Raw genomic sequence first — 25,887 nt, 5'->3', positions numbered from 1 at the left:
CGTGGCTTAAACATGTGCAAGCGATGCAAACTAGCGTCGTGAGCACATTGTCAGAAAATACATCCGCGACGCTAAATTGCAATACGGGCGAGCCGCAAAATTGCGCGCACGTTCGGCAAGGTAGCGTCATGCAGAGTATTGCCAGCAGTTCACGCTCACCTCCCCCACCTTATGTGGATGGAGGTGCAAGTACAGTTACCAAAAATACCCATAAAAATGTAACAAGCAACTTGTACCCTCTCTTAAGCAACTATAAAGAACATGTTCATGATATATATGATGAGCCTATTGTAATGTCTGCAATTTCCCATGCTGTGCAAATGATAGATGCTGCATCACCACAATCATGGATGGTGCCGCCATCTCCATCGGTAACAGCAAGGGAAGTGTTAACACACTCTGCACCCGTAGAGGAAGTTGTTAATACCATACGTAGCAGCAGCAGATTAAACCCCCAGCCAGGTAACCAGGTCAGAGGTAGCAATGCTGCCGGTCTACATCCTATTCAGACGATAACTGTTCCGAATGGAAATGCAGATGCGAACGGTGTAGTGCCCACGAGGGAAGTAGTAATGCATTGTCCATGGTCAAGAGCAGAACTAAATTCCATCATAAATGATTTCCCTGATCCCAAAAAGGAACTAGCCAAATGTCAAAGATTTTTAAGAAATTTGGGTAGTTCACATGAGCCCACTAATAAAGATTGGCGTGTGGTGTTAAGGGCCTGTCTACCACGCAATACCGATGTGACAAAATTTATCTTGGATTGTGTATTGTATGGTGACGTTCCCTTAACAGACCAAGTAAACCAAGGTAACATTTCCCGCATTGTAACTCAATTGGGTATATATTTTCCAGTAGTAGTTAACTGGAACAAAATTTTCACAATTAATCAATAGGAGAATGAATCTGCAGAGGATTATTGCGATCGGGCTCTGCAGGCTATCAACCAGTACACTGGGATAGAAGATATTAAAGATGGCACTCACCACAGGGGAATGATAGTCACGGTACTCATGGACGATCTGAGAGATGACTTAAAGACTCGGGCTCAGACCTCGCAGCCTGGCTGGAGGGGACTTACAATAGATAACCTCATAGAGTCTGCCATAGAACATGATAAAAGTATCACAAAGAAGAGAGAGACCCAGAGCGAAAAACTAATGGCTGTCAGTATCCAAGCACTGGAAGGAATGACAATAACATCACAGCCAACCGACACACCTGCACCCACACACACACCTGCACCTGAACAATTACACGTTCTCACCAATCCCACACCACAGCAAACACATCCTTACCCCACATATCATACACAACCACAGGTCCCATACTCATATCCCCCACAATATCCTTACCCTCCCTATCCTTACCCATACCCACCACCTTTCCCTCTTGCTCAAATCCCACAACAATCTTTTCATCCACCTCGTTCAAAATTATGTTTTAACTGTCACCAAGTGGGACACATAAGTAAGTACTGCAAAGTGAAGAACACCACACAGGAACACGAGTTTCCCATGGGTTCATAGGTAACCCCAGTATCTTCTCCCAGGCCTTATATGACTGTTTACAATCTTTTCAACCTGCCAATGTATCTGTTCTAATGTAAAATGTGGACGATTTATTGTTGTATTTTAGTTCATGTTTAAATTATATTAAACTGTTGTGCTTTATCTCCCACTCATAGGACGCAAGGTTGCTAAGGTTAAACGACAGCCATGCCAGGCTGAGGTCGACTACTCGGAATACTATCCAACCCAGTGGCACAGACATTATTTTGAGCAGTAGCTATTAATAACAAGATTTAATTTCAGAAACGTATGCAGATACTATATCCCTACAATTATTAAAAATGATAGGGGGACTTATTTTACAGGTGACGTTTCCAAGAACATGTGTAAGATGATGGGTAACAACACTAAGATTATCCCAGACTGTCTTTTCCTTTATTTGCCCCCCTTTGAGATACTGTTCAAACAGGCAGCCTCATGTGAAAATATGATAATGAGGTTACTGTGCAGGGTCTCACGAAGATGAATGAGAATAAGCGAAATTGAAAGCTTTATTAACTAACATGTCTAATGCAAACTGTCATGATGTGAAATCTGGAAGAATTTGTTATGATCCAAATTTTTTTTAGCTCAGGTTGTCTGACTGATCGGTGGAAAGGTCCGTATCTGACGATACAACATCCTCAAAGGATGGCCGGGGAAGATACGTGGGTCCATTCCACTCACTATAGGGAGATTAACCAACCGGTGGAGATACAAGGCAGAGACAAGGCCGATAACGTGGACCTGTCAATTGCGAGCTTGTGCCGGAAGGATTAATAAGGTGACGGTGAGATATCCGAGCTAAAGAATTTGTAGATCAGTGCTTCCAGCAATGGAGTGGTCTGCTGTGGTCATCCTAGTTCTTTTTCTTTCCAGAGTTTTGTCATGATGATCTGTTTGGGGATACTCAGTGTCAGTGATGGAGGATCGATTGAGGAAATGGGAGCTGATGGCAGTGCTGATGGAGTGGAGTCAGGAGGAGTGCAATGCCAAACAGGGGAGTGTCTGACCAATTTTAGTATTGTAATTGTTATGTTATTTGGGAAAAATACTTTCAGAAGTTATGACCCTCACACATGTTGAAATGCTAGGTATACATAAAAACACACCATCACCCTATCTTCACACACAATATGAACACAGAGGCAAAAGAAATATGATGCGTCCGGTGTGTTCCTATTGTGTTGAAGTGTGGAAAATGTAAAAATAGAGTAAAACGAAAGAATGAAATTATGATAGTGGCCAGTATGAATACCGAGGTAAATACAGAACTACATTACAACCCTGAGCTAGGAAATACCATCATTTAATGTATTATATTTAGACATGCATAGAATGTATTATTGAAATGTTATTTTTAAAACACCTCAGATAATGTAAAGTCTAAATTCCCCTTCAAGACTGCTTTTATAAGACTGGTGCATCCCCACACCTTTTACATGATCTTCCAAGATCCGCGGTGTGCGTATAATAGTAGTTTTATGTCCCCACTCAGAGACACATTATTGATGGATTAAGAACCACCTTGTGCTATCCCATAATAACACTAAATAATATGTAAATGTAAGCCTAAATTAAATTCTAATAGCAGATTGTGATAGCATGTTGTTCGCTATCAAAGGGCGGACTATCGAAACTAGATTATTGGCTGAGACAAGATCAGTTTAAAATTGAATCGCAGCTACACCATCTTGCGACTGGCCGCAAGACGCCATTTTGGGAGATGGCCGCCTAAGCGCCATTTTAGATAAACTCACACTTTAGTACATGTGGTGATAATACTATTAGCAAGTTACGGCGATTCACCAGAAGCTTATTTCATGACTTTACGTATTATAAAGGATATATTTCAGAAATGACTTTACAGTATGCCAAAATTGATTGCATTAGCTGAATAAAGCAAGTGACTACGTGACAACTAGCTTGTGTAGATAAGCTTCCTGGACAGTGTTTGCCCTCACAACAGGTGGTCTGGCTCGAATACACACCTACATTAGCAAGCTTCCTGCAATGACATGATTTCAAAGACTACAGTGTCATCTTATGTCTGTCTCTTGTAGCTTGGTTATTTGCATTTCACACAAGAGACTGGAAGAATAAAAGAGTTTTTCTTTTGAAGTCTGGGACAGGTGGGGGGGACTGCTCACAGAGTGGGCATGTGGAACTATCTGCCCCAGCATGTCACACTGCTAAAATGTTCACTCAGTGAGAGTTTATGTTGCACCCTTCATCATACACATAAATACGTCTTTATATCAAACCCTGAATACTCACACATTACATATTCACACATAAGGTTTAATAAGCTTTAAAGTGTATGATTTAAGTTGGTTCAGTTAGTTTAAATGAAATAAATGTATTTGATAACTAAGGTATTATACATGCTAAGCAAGTCATGTTTGGTTTTGTCCTGATGCGTATTCTTTTTACAGTATTCCGGTGTTATCATCATGCAAACTCAAGTTATGGATCGCAGAGCCTACAAGCAACAAAATGTATATTTTAGGAACAACTGTTAGGATGCAGCATGGGGAGGCGGGAGGGAAAAGACCCTCAGTTGTTAGAGGCTGGGCGAGTCTATTTGAACCAGCCTGTTAAATGCACTGTAACATATGCTTCTCCCCTGGGAACCAATGGCATAAGCAAGAAACTTCTCTATTGTCCTGTCTATTCTGGGGGGGTATAAACATGTGTGCTCAAGCACTGAGTCTTTAGTCTTCTTGCTGAATGCTGAATGATGACGGGTTCTCTTGCTGATGCCTATCACCGGGTCCGGAAGCGCGGCGTATGTATACTGTACTTGGGGGTCTGTATAATTCCTTTGCGTCTAATTGTGTCTGGATCAATAGCGTGTAACTGACTGTACTTTTTACTTGAATAATACTTTGTGCTTTGGCTTTGGAACCACATGTTCTAAGTCTGGAGTCTCTATTTACTGTATGACTGCGTACGCAAAGTAAGCATCATCCTTAGAGGTTTATAGGTAGGATTTTAGAAGGTTCAGGCAGGGGTATATAGAGGTTCATTTTAATATTAACACCCCGCTCTGTCTTTACCCCATTTCCCCAGTCTTTCTCTGACCCCCACCACACTTTCCCTATATCTCTTTTTGAATGTGTTTGTTTTAATAGTTTTATTAAAAATACTTTGTAGTTTAATATGTTTTTGTCCAGGCAATGCGAGTTCACATGCAGAAACCTGAGTTTTTGCACTGTGTGTGAAAGGGATCTGGTCATATTCCTGACAGACGGGATGCCAGCGCTTAGAATGCCAGCGCCAGAATCCTGACCACTGGCATCTCGATGGTAAGTACTAGGGTTAGGCACTGGGGGAAAGGTTAGATTTAGGGTACGGAGAGGAGGAGATTAGGTTTAGGCAACAGGGAGGGTTAGGGAGAGGGTTAGGATACTGTCCAACATGTGTCGGTATCCTTATCCTGTCAAGATGCCGATGTCGGGGATTCTGAGCATCGGCATCCCGTGCCCAACCTGTGAGAAAGTGGTTTAAGTTTCTCTCTATGCTGCTTTGATAGTTTGTTTTCTCTGTTCAGGCTATGTGTATATCTATGCAGTTTTATTTTTTCACCACCACTTCCAATGTGTTCATTATTGTTTTATTTGACTCTCCTTGTCAGCATTCTTTTTATGTCTGTAATACTAACAATCATTAGGGGGAAGTGTATTCAATTGGGCTCTTTCCTTAAAAAACAGAAAGTTGAATGTAGAAATATGCTGCTGTCTAAGATCAGAACTTTGGAGCAGACCCATAAAACTGCTTTGACCCCAGATGTATATGTGGAATTGCAAAAAGCGAGGAAGGCGCTTAACACTCTATTGTCAGAAGGAGTCAGGAAAGCGTTTAGACGCTGTAGACACAAATACGATCAGTGGGGGAACAAGCCTGGGAAGATGCTGGCAAGGGCCCTCCGGGCACAGAGGTCTCGGACCTATTTACAAAAACTAAAAAATTCTTCGGGTGCTCTTTGTTCCTCTGGCTCAGAGATTGCAAAAATATTTCAGGCTTATTGCTCCAGCCTTTATAATCTGACTCAGTCCCGTTCGGGTCCTGAAACCTTGCGACATGAGTCAGAGGTTCAAATGTACTTAGATGATATAAAGTTCTCTGCCCTTCCAGAGGAAGTGGTTCAGGCTCTGGATCTACCTTTCACAGAGGCTGAGCTATCTGTGGCCCTAAAAACTACACCCAATGGGAAAAGCCCAGGACCAGATGGGTTTCCCATCACATATTACAAGGCATTTCAGGATAGGCTGCTCCACCTTCTTCAACGGGTCTGTAATGCAGCCTCAGAGCTAACACCTTTTTCTGTCCAGTCCCTGAGTGCCCATATATCCGTTATACCTAAAGAAGGTAAAGACCCGTGCTTACCTGAAAGTTATAGACCTATCTCCTCAATGTGGATATTAACTACATACAAAACTTATAGCTAACCGCCTTAAACAGTGGTTACCGAAAATATAATCCATTCCGATTAGGTCGGCTTTGTCCCGGGGAGGGAGGCTAAAGATAACACCACTAAGGTTTTAGACTTAATAACTTATGCAACAAACAGTGGTGCTTCTCTGATGCTTCTTTCCACGGACGATCGGGTGGACTGGGGCTTCATGTCAGCAGTATTAAAGAAATTGGGTCTGGGGGATACATCCCTCCACAAAATTCTCTCGTTGTATAGGGCGCCCTCGGCACAGGTGAGGGTTAATGAGGTTCTATCTGATGCTATACACATCACTAACGGCACAAGACAGGGATGCCCTATCTCGCCCTTAATTTTTGTGCTCTGTATGGAGGCTTTAGTGAGGGCGATTAGAGCTAATCCAAATATAACTGGTTTAACAGTGGGCTCTCAGGAATACCGCTTGGCTCTTTTTGCAGACGATTTGTTAGCATTCATAACGAATCTGGTTACGTCTCTGCCAAATCTCATGGTGGAATTTGACCGCTTTAGCCGTCTCTCAAATTTTAAAATTAACTACACTAAGTCCACGGCACTGAATATTAACACCTCTGTTGAAACTGTTTCGACACTCTAGGCCTCGTTCCCTTTCACATGGCATCCTGACCACCTGAAATATCTAGGCATACTGATACCCAGCAATTTATCTAGATTATGTACTTTGAACCATGTCCCCCTTTTGAAGAAGATCCGCTCAGATATTTCACAATGGCATATGCAGAAACTCTCCTGGTTAGGTAAAATAAATGTAGTGAAGATGAATATACTTCCTAGATTACTATATTTGTTTCAAACTGTACCTATTAGACTTCCTGCTCGATATCTATCAATAGCTCACAATGTTATTCAGGATTTTGTGTGGAGTGGCCGGAAGCCGATATTTAAACATCAGGTCTTGTTCCGGCACAAATTAAAATTGGGTAGACAACTTCCCATGATTTCAGCTTGCCACCAGGCTACTATCCTTCATAGAGTTGTAGATTGGTATCGGAATTCACGGGAGAAGCAGTGGGTTGCTATAGAATTAGCCTCTACCAACCACATTTGGATATTGCTCCGTGGTGCTCCAAACTGCCATGTACAGATCACCCAATTGTAGGGCCTACTCTGACATTATGGAGAAAGCTGAGGTTAAAGTCTGATGTGTCCTCGGTAGTGTCCCCCCTTACCCCTATAATATACAATCCTCTTTTTAGCCTTGGTGTATCAAGATATATGGCATCTAAATGGTCTGCTTTTGGTTTAAGTAGACCAGGTGGCTGGGTTTCTGGAGGTATATTCAAGTCCTTTGACACATTGTCCAAGGAAGCTGGCTTATCTAGACAAGACCACTGGTTTTACCTACAAACGCGCCATTTTGCTTTCTCTCTGGGTGAAATGGATAATTTAGGGAGATCCTTAACTTCCTTTGAATCTATCTGTGCAAGTGATGCCACTCCTCAACATGTAATCTCTTCTATTTACCAAATTCTTTTAGCTATTTCTCTTCCTGAAGGGACATCCCTTCAAAGTGCTTGAGATAAGGATATGGTGACTAAAGATATTCAGATTAATTGGAATAAGGTATTTCAATATGCTAGTGCATGTTCCACTAGTCTGGAGGTCATAGAAACTCAATACAAGGTTCTGACGAGGTGGTACCGCTGCCCAGCTATTATCCAGAAGTATTCTCCTGGGTTGTCGCCTCTCTGCTGGAGGTGTGGAACAGAAAAAGGTACAGTGTTCCATATTTGGTGGGATCGCCCGTTGATTACACCATTTTGGACCGGAGTTATAGCCTTGGCATCGGAGATTCTTGGTTATCAGGCCCCTGCAAACCCCGATTTTTGGTTACTCTCATACAACCATTCCTTTATCTAGATATAAGGAGTCCCTCCTAAAACATATGAACAATGCAGCCAGAGCAGTAGTTCCGCTTCATTGGCGATCCTCCCAACCACCTACTGTCTGGGACTGGTGTCGCAGGTTAGATTTCTCTATGTACATGGACGATTTTTTCATACAGCCCCGGAGAGACAACCTGATTTTACTGCACAGTGGTTTAGCTGGCTAGATTTTAAACTCTCCCCCTCGTATAAAGGTTTGATTCCGTGAGATACAGGCTGCATATCCTCCTGAAGTATCTCTACTTGCTGATCTTAATATTATTATTTATTTTTTATATTTTTCCTGCTATTTCATTCTGCCATTATTTTTGTAAGTGCTCAGTGCCCTATCTGTAACTTGCTACTTTTCGTGCATCTTCTGTACCCCCCTTTCTTCCTTCCCCCTCTCTCCCTTTGATTCACCCCTTTTCTGTTGTGTGTTTTCAGTATTCTGATGGATAAGTTTAAGAAATTTAAAGTTTCTATCTTTTTCTAATATAAGATATTATATTATCTATTGTGATTGTTTTTGTATTGGTCAGAATATTTTTGCTGGAAACTTTCAAGTTGTTTTGATATAAAAAAATGTAAATAAAGAATTTATAAAATAAACAGTACAAGTACAAATGATTGCAAATTAAATTTTTTTACTGAATAACTGTTTGAAGGATATACCTTCCAAACTAAGGGCTTGATTCAGAAATGTGTGCTAATGCTGCCGCGAATTTGTGGCTGTGTGAAAATATGTATATGTTGCAGCCGCAGAGATTTGTACTGAGATGCCCACCAGCGTCTTTGCAAAGTCACAGGACTGTGTACAAAGACGCAACGTCAGTCACAGATCACTCGATAATCGGCCTTCTGAGTAACCCTATGGTTGCGCAGAATGGCCGCAGGACCTGAGACACTGGAGTCACTTTTACTGCATAAGGGGTCACAGAGAATAGTCACAGCACACCTGCGTTTGAGTCAGCCAAGTGGTAGCTATGCACCTTTAATACTTCTGCTGGTATCCAGTCATAAGGTTGATAGTAACCCTGTTGACATTAGAATATCGACATGGTTCAAACTGTTGACAGGCACTATAGGTCTGATTCACAGTTGTACGTATTGCTGCCGCAGCTGCACTTTCCCAGCTGAGGATTTGTGAAAATATGCTAATGGACAGCCACCGGGACTTGTACTAAAACACCCAACAGAGCCATTGCAGCTGTCCACAACTGCGTACACTCATACAAACACCAACTCCCTGAGGAGTCTATGGTCCCTCAGAATTGTTGCCACAACTGAGACGCTGGAACCATGTTATCTGCGTACTGGATCACGCTCTGAAAATAGCCGAAATATGCCTTAGTTTTAGCCGGCACTCTCTATTACCTCATGCAAAATATTCACTTGCAAACGTATCCTCATTGCAATCGTAATCGCAATTCAATAGTCATGTGTGCGCAATGCGACTGCGATGCACGCACAGACTACCGATAATCTCTCAATTGCATGAACATCAGAATAGCATACTGTGGGGATGCGGCCTGGGATCGTCCACTACTCGCCTCTGCGCCGGCGTCCTTGGGCTTACGTGTTCATTCGCTGGGAGTGGAGGTGAGTGGTGACTGAGTATTCTCCCCAGGGTGTGCTAGGGCTTCCGTGTGTGCGTCCTGGTTTCCAGGGTGCCGGGCATAGGCGCAGCCATGTTGGTCCATATCACCTGACTAGTCTCTCCCAATGGTAGTCCTGTGGTCACTCAGCTGATCCTCTGATCCAATGACCAGCTACCCAGGGGTATTCAAGTTTGACTCCAGGAACAGGAAACTGTTGTTCAACTTCGCTGTTCCAGTGATTGTTATGCTCTCCAGTGTTTTAAGCTGTGAGCTGAAGCTTACTGCAGCCTGACCGGGTCCTGGCAGCTTGCGAGGCTAGGAAATCTGTATCCACCGGCTCTTCTCTCCCGGAAAATGAGGGTCATACGCCCCCGTTCTCTGGAACGCTGCCCAGGAATGTCCCTGCTCTGCCTCCCAAATGATTGACATGCTGTGGTTTGGGAGAGTCCATGGGCTTGCGCAGACCACTCACTATTTGGAGATGTACAATCTCTGAATCAGGTCCACAGGCCCATACATCAGCAATCACAAAATAATAAAAAAAGAAAATACCTTAAGTTGAAAAGTTGGATTACCTTGTACATATTCATATCTAGGAAAGGTTCTTCACCCCTATGTTTCCTTCTTCTATTCAGCTGACGTCGCTGAAGTCCTGCTAGCCGTCAATTAGAAGTGACATAGAAGAACCTGAGAATGTGCTTATTTGCCAATCTTCTGATTTTAATAATTTCTGGCCTATAGAGCCGGCAAATCTTACAGCCAATGGTAAGAGACGGAGGGGCCCGTGTGCAGCCTCCATGCAGGCCCTCTCCTCTCCATCATTACAGCAGTCTCTGGCTATGTTCACGGAGACTTTGCTACAGCGTAGGCGCAAATCTCCGACATGGGACTCCTGAGAGGTAAGTATAACTTTATGGTTATGTGGTGTAGGGCCCCCTAGTGGCTGTTCATGTTAAATTGTTCCCAATATCTTTGAACTGGATTTCTTGCTTTTAGCAGTCATAAAATTCATCAAGCTGCCTATGTTAAAATATGTCGGCCAGGACACTGGGAGAGATCCTATGGATCCTCTGGGAATTATTAGAAAATAAGCCTATAGGTATCTATTAGGCAAAGCCAACTATAGATTGCGTTGCCTATCGGGTGCAAGTTTTTGCAATATACTGTGGGAAAGATCTATTTTACAGTAAGTTAAAATGTCACAAAGTGCAGATTCGGTGGTTGTCGCTACTCACTGAGACTCAGGGTTGATAGTGAGGTGAGGTGTGTATATATAGCTCTCTTGAGTTACATCTCTGTGTTGTGGATGAGCATGGTACGCAAAAAGTAAAGGAGAGGGAGGTTATGGTGTTGAGATGGGTAGCAGGAAGGGGAGTGTCAAATCAACCCAGTGATGATCCAGACGGCAATTAAAATAGCAATACAAAATAGTGGTTCCTCATATCAACCTATTGGTTTTTAACAGGTGCTTGTAAAGGGAGAGGATTACTCTGGATTACAGAAAAAAATAAAATAGGGTGGCTGGTCTCTGGGGAAGAACCAGCCGCTAGGAAGAAAATAAATGTCAGGATTGGTTACTAATAGGCCCCATTAGCTCTGGCTCATTAAAGAGGAGATATGTAAGGTACAAAACAAGCAGCCACATAACCCTACCTGCAAAATTCCAGGTGAGGCTTTGGCCAATCTACCCCTGGTTATGTGTGTCATAATTACCATCACATCATGGGCGAGATGCATGACACATCCCACCACTCTTCGCATGCATGCCGGCATTAGTAACATATGAAGAAAATCACAAAGGACAGCTCTCTGTAAGAGTGGTCCTTTGCAAATGACGGCCTTCCAGGTCTATGACCCAGAAGCCCCTCTGGTGTTATGCTGCGGATGTGCAGAATGAAACGCGCCGCTGGGGGTGCTGGGAGGGATCCGATTGGATACCTCTCACAGCACTCTCCGGATAGAAGCCTATAGGCTTCTATAGGGTAACAGCATCAGGAGATGGTGTTACTGACTGCATTCAAGACACATTCTGGGGCTTGGTGCATATAAGAAATACAGTGAAACCTGCATTCTGGGGTTTGAACGCATTTCTACCTTTGCTGCATCCCACCCTTGTATTTTATGCAACACATCACTTCACTCCCAGTTAATGCAACATTAACAGTTCATTAAGTTGTGTTTGATGTGAATTAAAAAAAAATGTCTTCGATTTGATAGTGACCGAGTACCTTATACTAAAAGTAATCATGCATTATCTAGGTTTAGAAACAAACCATATTAAAGTTATATACACTGTGTGTGTATATATATATATATATATATATATATATATATAAGCAAATGGGGGAATTGACCATGAGCGACAAATCCGCTAGTAAGTGCAAAAAATGCAAATAAGTGCAATATGATATGTAAAGTGCTGATATTAAAGTGCAATAGTGCTAAATGTTGTGACACATGAGATAGTACAATAAATATACCAATAAGTAAAGTTAAAAAATGATATACAATTTATTTCAGAGAATTAAAACAAGGGATAAATGGATAACATAAAAATGGGGATAAAAATGATTCATGACTCAGATAAGCTATTACTTTTTATGCAATTCGCAATTTTATTCTATTTAAATTGTAATGGCTATGTTTTAATCTCTTAATTGAGTATCCCCATTTTTATGTTATCCATTTATCCCTTGTTTTAATTCTCTCAAATAAATTGTATATCGTTTTTTAACTTTACTAATTGGTATATTTATTGTACTATCTCATGTGTCACAATATTTAGCACTATTGCACATTAATATCAGCACCTTACATATCATATTGCACTTATTTTCATTTTTTGCACTTACTAGCAGATTTGTCGCTCATGGTCAATTCCCCCATTTGTTTTTATGTACCAGGTAGTATACCACCAATACTACTCAATATTGACAGGGAGCTGACACCCATCTACTAACCTATGAGCATATCCGCATTGTATACCAAAGTTGGTATTGATCACTTGGTTTGATTATCTTGTACTGGCGCCTAAATCCACAAAATATTCTATATATATATATATATATATATATATATATATATATATATACATTGTGACACAGTCAGATTAGGGGTCCCTCTCCTGGGAAGAGGTCTCCTTCCTTACACACACAGCAGCAGGGAAGCAGCACACCAGTCTAGATTCGAGTACAAGCTGGTCGGTGCCAGTCTTTATTGTGCGAAACAGAAACAACAAAAAGAAACCATAAACATAAATCCTAGCCCTGGTTGGGCTCTAACTTTACAGGTGGTTCCCTCACTACCAGAACCTGGCAGGGCCTAATGCCCTCACCAGCAACAAAGGCACAGCACAATACTCACAGATAGGTATTTCAAGTGTCTCTGAGCAAACTCCCTGCCTGCTCTCCCAGGTGAGACACTCAGCCCTAAACACACTAGGCTTATATTGGCCACTCTCAGGTGGAAACCCTAACAAGCCTGTTACCAGGCTGCAAGGCCCAAAACCTGGAGTGGCCATGGGTGGAGCCCTCCCTCTCCTCTCACCCACAACCCCCAGGTCCCAAACCGGCTTTTCAAAAAGCCGAGACTCAAGCCTGCTACACTGCAGACTTTCTCCTGGAGGTTTAAAACACATAAGACAGGAATCTGGGACAAATGTACCTGCCACATACCACTTTACCAGTGATCCTATCACATATCCCCCCCCTTTGTTTTGACCTGTGGGGCGGAACAACTGAAGCCCCCAAACAATGAACGCGTGACAACGCGTCTGCATTGGCCAGCTGGCTTCCTGGCCTGTGTTGCACTGAAAATTGTAAAGTTTGTAACGCCAAGAACCATCTCGTAATTCTCGCATTACTGTCCTTATTTTCGGACATCCACTTCAAAGGGGCATGATCAGTGACCAATTTGAACTTTCTTCCAACCAAGTAGTACCTGAGAGCCTCTAACGCCCACTCTATGGCCAACGCCTCCTTCTCCACTGTGGCATAGTTTCTCTCATGTACATTCAACTTTCTGCTTAGATAGAAAATAGGGTGTTCCTCACCGTCCTTGTTCTGGGACAGGACAGCTCCTATACCTACTTCTGATGCATCGGTTTGTACTATGAACTCCCTGTCAAAATTAGGAGTCATCAGGACTGGTTGGGAACACAACGCTACTTTCAACTCCTGAAAAGCTTTTTCTGCCTCAGAACTCCAGTCCACCATGACTTTTTGTTTGCCTTTGGTCAGGTCAGTCAGTGGGACTGCCATGGTGGCAAAGTTGGGTATAAACCTCCTGTAGTACCCCATAATTCCCAAGAAGGCTCTCACCTGCTTCTTATTCAGAGGCCGTGGCCAGTTTTGTATGGCATCAACCTTATTGAGCTGAGGCTTTATCAGGCCTCTGCCAATGGTGTATCCCAGATATTTTACTTCCTCCATTCCTAGACAACACTTTTTTGGGTTGGCTGTCAAACCTGCCTTATAGATGGAGTCCAACACTGCTTGTACCCTGGGTAAGTGAGACTGCCAATCAGGACTATGAATGACCACGTCATCCAGCTAAGCAGCGGCATACCGTTTATGGGGCCTTAGAATCCTGTCCATCATTCTTTGGAAGGTAGCGGGTGCCCCATGTAGCCCGAAGGGCAACATCTTGTACTGAAATAAGCCCTCTGGCGCTGAAAAAGCTGTCTTTTGTTTGGCGCTCTCGGTTAACGGTACTTGCCAATACCCTTTGGTTAGGTCAAGAGTGGTTAAATACCTCGCCGTCCCTAGTCTCTCAATCAGTTCATCCACTCTTGGCATCGGGTAGGCATTGAATTTTGAAACACTGTTCAACTTTCGGAAGTCATTGCAGAAACGCACACTCCCGTCGGGCTTTGGAATCAACACAATGGGACTTGACCATTCACTATGTGATTCTTCAATAACCCCTAACTCTAGCATATTTTAAATTTCTTTCAACACCGATTCTCTTTGTGCTTCTGGTAACCTATAGGGCTTTAGATTAACTTTAACCCCTGGGTCAGTGATGATGTCATGTTTAATGACAAAGGTTTTCCCAGGTACGTCAGAGAACAGCACCCTATTTCTGATCAGAAACTCCTTGACCTCTTGTTGTTGAATTGCCTACAGGGTTTTTGCCACTGTCACTTCGGGAACTAAGGGCCCTGGATTTACTGGAGGGGCTCGGACGGCCGACCTCTCGACCAGCCCATCGGTTTGGGGGTGATAAACTGAATTTCTTAACTGTTCGATTTTGAACAGGCGGCATAACTCTTTCATGACTTTTGACATAAAGGGTGTACCGTGGTCGGTTAGTATCTCCTTAGGTATACCCAGCCTGCTAAAGACATGAACTAGCTCTCTGGCAATGGTCTTGGTTGACATATTGCGCAATGGGATCGCTTCCGGGTACCTGGTAGAGTAATCCATTATGACCAGAATATACTGGTGTCCCCTGGCAGACTTCATTAAGGGTCCAACCAAATCCATCGTTATTCTCTCAAACGGCACCTCTATAATAGGCAATGGGACTAGTGGACTTTTAAAATGTGGTCCGGGAGCATGATACTGACACTCAGGGCAGAATGCGCAAAAGTCAGATACCTCTTTATGGAGCCCAGGCCAGAAAAACCTCTGCATTATTCGCTCAGTGGTTTTCTCTACCCCTAGATGGCCTGCCGTTATATGACCATGGGCCAGATCCAACACTGTTCTTCTGTAGGCTTTGGGAACTATTGGTTGTTCCACAACATCTTCCCCCTTCTTAGTCACCTGATATAACAAATCCTGACACATTGCCATGTGGGGATAGGACAAAGTACTATCAGGGTCTACGGATTTACCATCAACTTCTTTTACATTCTCCCTGGCTTTTACCAAAGTAGGGTCATTCAACTGCTCCACGGCAAAGACCTCTCTTCTGACCTCTAAATCAGGCAGACGATCAACTGACCCAACAACACTTCCCACCTCAACGGGAGGCACATCAGTTGGCGGGCCACCGTCACGCTCCGCATTCTCTAGTTCGCCAATCATAGTAGAAAAAGGGAATAACTCTGACTCAGAAGAAACTCCCTCCTCCACTATATCGACAACCTTCTCAAATGGATCGGGGTTGTTCACTTCTGGAACAAAACGACTTTCCCACAACTTCCAGAAGTGAGCAAAGTCTCTCCCCAATATTGTATCATACATCAGACCATGCACCAAACCCACAGAAACTATAGCAGAGCCACATGGTGTCTCGATGTTCACCTCGGCAGTAACATAATATCGAGTATCCCCATGTATGCATGTCACACCAACAGTTTCCCTTATGCCTCAAGGGGTTCACCAGCTCAGCTTTCATCAGTGTCACCAAGCTACCAGAGTCTAACAGTGCCTCTACTCGGTTGCCATCTACAGTGAGTACACACATGTGCTTATCAGTCTCAGCCTGCCGGTCAGCCATACAGGCTGTCTGTGCAAAGAAAGACCCCCTGCGGTAGACATGAGCAGTATCACATTGCATAGGTTCAGTTGTAAGTGAACAATTAGCGGCAATATGGCCGAAGCCACCACATCGGAAACACTGAGTCATATTAATGTCTAGTCGTTTACGGGGCAAGAACCTTCCTGGCCTGGCAGGCCTGTCTCCAGGTTCTACACCCTCAGTCTTAGGTACATTCCACCGCCCAGCACCCTTCTCCCCTGGAACAGTCTTACCAGTGTCTGTGGGAGTTCGCCGGTGCACCATCGGGGCTCGGTTGGGCATACTCATCAGCTCCTCAGCCACCACATACCTCTCCACCAGCTCACCAACTGGTCCGCGGACTTAGGGTCTGCATGGCTCACCCACTTGCGCAGAGTCGCAGGTAATGATCGCAGGTACCGGTCCATCACGACCCTTTCCACGATCTGTGGTCCCGTCAGCGTCTCGGGCTGTAGCCATTTTGAGGACAGATGGACGAGGTCATGCATCTGTGAACGTGGAGGCTTGTCCATATGGAACTCCCAGCGGTGGACCCGTTGGGCACGAACAAAGGTGGTGACTCCCAAGCGAGTTAGGATCTCCTGTTTTAGTTTTTTATAGTCCTTGGCATCAGCCAGGCATAAGTCGAAATAGGCCTTTTGTGGCTCCCCAGACAAAAAAGGTGCCACCAGACTTGCCCACTGCTCCTTGGGCCAACTCTCCCTTTTGGCCGTTCTTTCAAATGCGGTGAGATAGGCCTCCACATCATCGCCTGAAGTCATCTTTTGGAGGAAGTGACTGGCTCGTACGGAGTGAGTGGGGGTGGGAGGACCAGTATTAACATCTCTGGGCCGGGCGACCAGGTGCTGTATCACCTCTCTTATGGCCTGGCTGTTTTCCTCGATGGAAACCTGTTGTTGCCTGGCGGATTCCTGCTGAAGTTTGTTAGTCTCCTGCTGAGCCCTGGTAGCTTCCTGCTGAGCTGCTGTAGCTTGGAGCAAGGCCTTAATAATTTCCTCCATTTTGTCCTGGGGTGTAGGTTGGAAGCTGAACCTTGCCTCTCTGAGCATTGGCTGATGCCTCCTCTATGGGACTCCAAGGACACAGCGTTATTTCCACACTCACAAATTGGGTGTCTGTCCCTTTAATTTTTAAACGGAAAGTTTTCCTCTCGCTGCAACTTCAGTGTGTGTGGATGCCCGCATTCTCCACCATATTGTGACACAGTCAGATTAGGGGTCCCTCTCATGGGAAGAGGTCTCCTTCCTTACACACACAGCAGCAGGGAAGCAGCACACCAGTCTAGATTCGAGTACAAGCTGGTCGGCACCAGTCTTTATTGTGCAAAACAGAAACAACAAAAACATCAGAATAGCATACTGTGGGGATGCGGCCTGGGATCGTCCACTACTCACCTCTGCGCCGGCGTCCTTGGGCTTACGTGTTCATTCGCTTGGAGTGGAGGTGAGTGGTGACTGAGTATTCTCCCCAGGGTGTGCTAGGGCTTCCGTGTGTGCGTCCTGGTTTCCAGGGTGCCGGGCATAGGCGCAGCCATGTTGGTCCATATCACCTGACTAGTCTCTCCCAATGGTAGTCCTGTGGTCACTCAGCTGATCCTCTGATCCAATGACCAGCTACCCAGGGGTATTCAAGTTTGACTCCAGGAACAGGAAACTGTTGTTCAACTTCGCTGTTCCAGTGATTGTTATGCTCTCCAGTGTTTTAAGCTGTGAGCTGAAGCTTACTGCAGCCTGACCGGTCCTGGCAGCTTGCGAGGCTAGGAAATCTGTATCCACTGGCTCTTCTCTCCCGGAAAATGAGGGTCATACGCCCCCGTTCTCTGGAACGCTGCCCAGGAATGTCCCTGCTCTGCCTCCCAAATGATTGACATGCTGTGGTTTGGGAGAGTCCATGGGCTTGCGCAGACCACTCACTATTTGGAGATGTACGATCTCTGAATCAGGTCCACAGGCCCATACATCAGCAATCACAAAATAATAAAAAAAGAAAATACCTTAAGTTGAAAAGTTGGATTACCTTGTACATATTCATATCTAGGAAAGGTTCTTCACCCCTATGTTTCCTTCTTCTATTCAGCTGACGTCGCTGAAGTCCTGCTAGCCGTCAATTAGAAGTGACATAGAAGAACCTGAGAATGTGCTTATTTGCCAATCTTCTGATTTTAATAATTTCTGGCCTATAGAGCCGGCAAATCTTACAGCCAATGGTAAGAGACGGAGGGGCCCGTGTGCAGCCTCCATGCAGGCCCTCTCCTCTCCATCATTACAGCAGTCTCTGGCTATGTTCACGGAGACTTTGCTACAGCGTAGGCGCAAATCTCCGACATGGGACTCCTGAGAGGTAAGTATAACTTTATGGTTATGTGGTGTAGGGCCCCCTAGTGGCTGTTCATGTTAAATTGTTCCCAATATCTTTGAACTGGATTTCTTGCTTTTAGCAGTCATAAAATTCATCAAGCTGCCTATGTTAAAATATGTCGGCCAGGACACTGGGAGAGATCCTATGGATCCTCTGGGAATTATTAGAAAATAAGCCTATAGGTATCTATTAGGCAAAGCCAACTATAGATTGCGTTGCCTATCGGGTGCAAGTTCGATAAGTTTTGCAATATACTGTGGGAAAGATCTATTTTACAGTAAGTTAAAATGTCACAAAGTGCAGATTCGGTGGTTGTCGCTACTCACTGAGACTCAAGGTTGATAGTGAGGTGAGGTGTGTATATATAGCTCTCTTGAGTTACATCTCTGTGTTGTGGATGAGCATGGTACGCAACGAGTAAAGGAGAGGGAGGTTATGGTGTTGAGATGGGTAGCAGGAAGGGGAGTGTCAAATCAACCCAGTGATGATCCAGACGGCAATTAAAATAGCAATACAAAATAGTGGTTCCTCATATCAACCTATTGGTTTTTAACAGGTGCTTGTAAAGGGAGGGGATTACTCTGGATTACAGAAAAAAATAAAAAAATAAAATAGGGTGGCTGGTCTCTGGGGAAGAACCAGCCGCTAGGAAGAAAATAAATGTCAGGATTGGTTACTAATAGGCCCCATTAGCTCTGGCTCATTAAAGAGGAGATATGTAAGGTACAAAACAAGCAGCCACATAACCCTACCTGCAAAATTCCAGGTGAGGCTTTGGCCAATCTACCCCTGGTTATGTGTGTCATAATTACCATCACATCATGGGCGAGATGCATGACACATCCCACCACTCTTCGCATGCATGCCGGCATTAGTAACATATGAAGAAAATCACAAAGGACAGCTCTCTGTAAGAGTGGTCCTTTGCAAATGACGGCCTTCCAGGTCTATGACCCAGAAGCCCCTCTGGTGTTATGCTGCGGATGTGCAGAATGAAACGCGCCGCTGGGGGTGCTGGGAGGGATCCGATTGGATACCTCTCACAGCACTCTCCGGATAGAAGCCTATAGGCTTCTATAGGGTAACAGCATCAGGAGATGGTGTTACTGACTGCATTCAAGACACATTCTGGGGCTTGGTGCATATAAGAAATACAGTGAAACCTGGGTTTGAACGCATTTCTACCTTTGCTGCATCCCACCCTTGTATTTTATGCAACACATCACTTCACTCCCAGTTAATACAACATTAACAGTTCATTAAGTTGTGTTTGATGTGAATTAAAAAAAAATGTCTTCGATTTGATAGTGACCGAGTACCTTATACTAAAAGTAATCATGCATTATCTAGGTTTAGAAACAAACCATATTAAAGTTATATACACTGTGTGTGTATATATATATATATATATAAGCAAATGGGGGAATTGACCATGAGCGACAAATCCGCTAGTAAGTGCAAAAAATGCAAATAAGTGCAATATGATATGTAAAGTGCTGATATTAAAGTGCAATAGTGCTAAATATTGTGACACATGAGATAGTACAATAAATATACCAATAAGTAAAGTTAAAAAACGATATACAATTTATTTCAGAGAATTAAAACAAGGGATAAATGGATAACATAAAAATGGGGATAAAAATGATTCATGACTCAGATAAGCTATTACTTTTTATGCAATTCGCAATTTTATTCTATTTAAATTGTAATGGCTATGTTTTAATCTCTTAATTGAGTATCCCCATTTTTATGTTATCCATTTATCCCTTGTTTTAATTCTCTGAAATAAATTGTATATCGTTTTTTAACTTTACTTATTGGTATATTTATTGTACTATCTCATGTGTCACAATATTTAGCACTATTGCACATTAATATCAGCACCTTACATATCATATTGCACTTATTTTCATTTTTTGCACTTACTAGCGGATTTGTCGCTCATGGTCAATTCCCCCATTTGTTTTTATGTACCAGGTAGTATACCACCAATACTACTCAATATTGACAGGGAGCTGACGCCCATCTACTAACCTATGAGCATATACGCATTGTATACCAAAGTTGGTATTGATCACTTGGTTTGATTATCTTGTACTGGCGCCTAAATCCACAAAATATTCTATATATATATATATATATATATATATATATATATATATTGTGACACAGTCAGATTAGGGGTCCCTCTCCTGGGAAGAGGTCTCCTTCCTTACACACACAGCAGCAGGGAAGCAGCACACCAGTCTAGATTCGAGTACAAGCTGGTCGGTGCCAGTCTTTATTGTGCAAAACAGAAACAACAAAAATAAACCATAAACATAAATCCTAGCCCTGGCTGGGCTCTAACTTTACAGGTGGTTCCCTCACTACCAGAACCTGGCAGGGCCTAATGCCCTCACCAGCAACAAAGGCACAGCACAATACTCACAGATAGGTATTTCAAGTGTCTCTGAGCAAACTCCCTGCCTGCTCTCCCAGGTGAGACACTCAGCCCTAAACACACTAGGCTTATATTGGCCACTCTCAGGTGGAAACCCTAACAAGCCTGTTACCAGGCTGCAAGGCCCAAAACCTGGAGTGGCCGTGGGTGGAGCCCTCCCTCTCCTCTCACCCACAACCCCCAGGTCCCAAACCGGCTTTTCAAAAAGCCGAAACTCAAGCCTGCTACACTGCAGACTTTCTCCTGGGGCTTTAAAACACATAAGACAGGAATCTGGGACAAATGTACCTGCCACAGACCACTTTACCAGTGATCCTATCACAATATATATATATATATATATATATATTTATTATTTTTTAAAGCAAAAATGTACTAAGTCACCAGGAGAATGGCTGGCTTTGTTTAAAATGAGTACACGAAAGATCCTATTGACTTTTTTTTTTGTAGTTACTTTTGTTATTCTGTCTCTGAGTGGCCTCAGCACTGTGGGCAGCAGATGGTGGGGCAGGTGGAAAGTGCTCTGTTCCCAGACCCAGATTAACATTGCAGTGGATGGGACTACAGCCCCAGGCTTCCACATATATATTTATATATACTTTTTATTATATTTTTTATATATTTTATTTTTAATTGTATTTTCATTCTCTATGGTTCCTTTTTGATCAATTAGTCTCTTTATCGGTATTAACCTGTGTAGAAGATCCAGTGGGATGAATAGGTTCTAAGGATTGGTTAATATACACTTATATATTTATTATTTATTTATTTTTTGTGGGTTGGTTATTTAAGATTATTGCTATTGTTCTGGGTATAGATTCTATTAGATACATATCCATTATCCTATATTAGATTTTTATCTATCTCCTTTTGTGTCTTCATTACATTTTTATTTGATATCCATAAGGCTGTCTTAATTTGTAACCTTACTATGGTATAACAAGTATTGGCAGCTACATGGGTGTATCTAATTGTAATTAACTGATTGATTTGATGCAGGATAAATAGACTGCCTTTTTTGAAAAGGGTTACTGCATTACCTTTTGAAAAAACTCCTGCCATAGGAGAGAAATGCATCAAGGAAGGATCATAGTGGATTGTTTTCCAATTTATTATCCCCTTTCCAACCTTGCGTGACACCAGCAAACTCTACCAGGGCTTGTACCTGGGTCAGCTGCTATTGAGTGATCCATTGCCGGTACCATCCCCCCACCCCACACCACTCTGACCAGCAGTGCGGTGTGCTGCATTAGCAACCGGACTATACTTTTCTCCCTTCACACGCTGGAGTCAGCAGCCACTGGAGCGGTGTAACTTTGGGGTCCACAGGAGTGCGTTGTGCTGCACCAGCAGCCGGACTTTGTCTTCTCCCTCAACCGCTGGAGCGCCGTGACATTGGGATCCACATAATGCACGAACCCCCCTCCCCCTCATATGAGGAGCCGCTGGAGCGGCATTGATCCAGGGTACTCAATAGTATCTTATCGCTGGAAGGGAGACTGGGGAGCACGGATTTAGCCAGGAGACCTTTTTCCACTCACAACATCAAGCACTGTGAACACATTTAGCTTGGATATCGGGGATGCCACACTCTGCCTTTGGGGTCCTAAACTGGTGATTATACATTTCTGAAGCAACATTAGATACCCATATTATATTTATCATTGCATCTATACCCTCTTAACATCCAGAGGGGAACATATATCTGCTATTGTGCACAACATCTGTTTTGGGATTATTTATATGATTGCATCAGCATTTAGTTACAATCTGACCATGTTTACACCCCAAAGTTATATTTATATGTGATGACCTAATATGTTTTTATATTGAACTGCAGTTCATTTATATTATTCAACAGCCTTGTGATTTGTGTATTGATACCTGCGCAGACACCTTTTTTCTATTTCATACGCTTTGTGAGGGTAATTTTCAGAAATCTCTCTGGTGTCAGCAGCAAGTGTCCACACTAAACAGTATCTGAACGGCAAGTGCACCTATTTTCCCTTTTTGTTCCACATGAATCTATGGAGCCTCTATGTTCAGAGGGGCGACAGATCCAGACCAATAGCAGTGGCTCGATGTATACGGCACAATTGAAGAGCTGGTAAACAACACATAGCAGAAGCTTGGGGCAGCACTTAAGACACGAAGGCATTTCACCATTTATCTTGGGAAAACCATCAACCATAGTTAGCCACCAATGGTCGATGATTTTGCCATTGGTGCTGGAGATCAAGTAATTCTCAACCATTGATAGCAGGGAAGGTGGCCATTTATTTCTTCTCTCTGCACCAGGAATGAGAGCTTAGCCCTGCCCCTGGGGGCTTGCTAAGCCCATTACCCTTCCCTGATTGTCCCGCCGCATGTCATTCCCCACAGCAGGGATTTTCGATGGGTACAAACCATTGATGGTTCACTGTTATTGGATTGGTTTCATGCCATTGAGGTAAACCACTGATGACACTATCGATGGCTAATACACTGGTGGCCATCCCTACATTACTCCAACAGCTTCTTCATAAGGTTGGCTGTTCAAGGGTGGTGCAAAATTTAGATGCAAGTCTCTTGATCATGGTGCCTACGACTAGTATTTGGAACACATGTTTGACTGATTGTGTGTTCATAAATAACACCAGTAGTCACAGATAGAATGCAAACTACCTATAAATATTCCAAAAAGCAAGCTTATAAACACTGGCCATTACACACATGAAAATATTAAATTTAATTAACAATATGATTAAATATAATCAATCAATTAAAATAATAAAACACAATAGGATTTGACATGCTACACAATTCTTTTGGAAAAAAGTTAAGTAATTTTTTATCCAAGGCAGCCAAAAACTGCAATATAGGATTTTAGTGATCTAGAGATACAGAGTATAAATGAGAACATCTTAAACAGACCGGAACAAACATCACAGAGGAAAAGTTCAAAAACATCATTATATGAATTCAACATCTATATTTTCATTTAAACGGTCTAGCTGAAGTGCTCTAATTTTTTACATGCACCATGCCTCTTGCATAAAGTCTTAAGGCAATTGACTCATCTTTGTGTGAGTTTCACATGTTCTTTACCAATTAATCTAAATCAGGAAGGGCTGCTATCATGTGTATCAAAATAATGTTGCGGCACACTCAGATCAGGCTGCTAAGGGACAGATTTTGTGATAAATCCTTTGGCCACAAGAGGATAACAGGCAAAGTTGCTCCACCATCTCCTGGAAGATGCTATCCTGAACAACCTCCAGAAGTCACCTACTTGGTAAGTGAGCCCTTACTGCATTATAATGTTTATAGATAAGACCTTCTTTATTTGCTGAGAGAACAAGCTATTTACCAGCGAAATGCACGTCTGGTAGGAATCCTCTATCTATGCACGGACAGGACCTAGAAGTTTGTATAGTCAAAATAGGGATAGTGGTTTGCGCTCGACTGACAGAAAAATGTGTATTGGGAAGAAAACAAAAGTACAATTGTAAAGTGTGTGTATATACAGTATATAAATATGTTTATTGCATAATAAAACAGGAATATCTTTGGTGGTTCTGTTTGTAAACACAAGCATGTATTCGCAATGTGTCTAAACATGTGTGCCCCAATCTCTTTCCGTATGATTTATGCTCTGGGCGGGTATCATACATTCCCCTATCCGGTATGCTATGAAACCGTCTGTCACATTTGACTTTGAGTGATCCCCTACTGAGGGGGTGATAGCTGAGGTCCCGGGTTGAGGGAAGAATCTTAGGCGTGGGGCCTGTATATAAGATCTCCTCATCCACAAATATTGGATGTTGATGAGACCTGACCAAGGGTGCAGAATTGAACCTACTGGGAGGTGTTCTCCAGTGACCCCTCCAAGCGGGATATGGGTTTAAGCTGCACCCAGCAGGTAAGATCACGGTCCCTTGGTCAGGTATCCAATACCCACGGGAATGGAGAAAATACAACAATGGCCCAAGAGGAATACTTCAGAAAGAAGCTGCACCAGGAGTTGGTATTCATAGTTGTACACAGATTCTGGATTTTAGATGCACTGCTGCACCAAGAGGTGGCACTTGTAACTGCACACATGCAAGGTGTTCAGATGCACTGTTGCACAAGGAGATGGCACGTAGAGACTCAAGGGTATCATGATACGGGAACCTGGAACGAGGTGACGGCAAGTATACACAAGGTAGCGACTACGTTGCTCTGGCAACTTCCTGCTGTCCGGAGACTGGCTTTATACCCTGCGGTAGCAGATCATTGGTGGACAACGTCCACTGACCAGTGCCATGCTACCATTGGGTAAAGGGTGGTCAGGTGATGCAGACTGTCATGGCTGCATCCACGATGGCAACCGCAGTAACCAAGGCATGATACAGCTCATGGATATCCACATGGCTCAAGGTATAATGCTCAGCGCGTCATTCGCTGCCGCACCTGACATCTGACCACCCGAGGTATCAGGGGAAGCTGGAGCTGGGGTGAGTAACTGTCAATCCTAGGCTGCAACCTCACAGTACCCTCCCTTTCAGGGTGGACTACAGACACCCACAAGGCTTCTCAGAAAATCTGTGAAAAGCTCGAACCAAAAGAGGAGCTTGAACATCAGAAGCCTTGATCCAAGTATGTTCTTCAGGTCCGTACCCCTTCCAATTGATAAGATACTGCAGACAACAAACTCGATGCCGGGAATCGAGGAACTTTTCAACCTCGAACTCAACTCCCCAAAGAGTTTGAATTTGAGGAGTCTTGGGAGAAGAATGTTGGAATCTATTAAGAATCAGTGGACGAAACAACGAAACATGAAAAGGTATTAGAAATTCTCAACTGTGGAGGCAGCTCCAATTTAAAAACCAAAGGATTGATGACTTTCAGGATGCGGTATGGTCCGATGAAGCAAAAAGCAAACTTCATACTAGGAGCCTTCACACGAATGTTCTTTGAAGAAAGCCACACTCTGTCTCAGACCTTCAGAAAGGGAACAGCTAGACGTTTCTGGTACGCAAATTTTTTGTAGCTACTAGAAGATTTTTCAAGGAGTAATGAATTTTCTTCCATAATGTTGAGAAAGAATCAACAAGACTTGTAACCGCAGGAACCTCCATTGGTGGTAATTCTTCGAAGT

Source organism: Taudactylus pleione, unplaced genomic scaffold (assembly GCF_031769625.1).
Source record: "Taudactylus pleione unplaced genomic scaffold, aTauple2 ptg001508l, whole genome shotgun sequence".
In the NCBI taxonomy this organism is placed as follows: domain Eukaryota; kingdom Metazoa; phylum Chordata; class Amphibia; order Anura; family Myobatrachidae; genus Taudactylus; species Taudactylus pleione.
Note: the sequence above shows the minus strand (reverse complement) of the source record.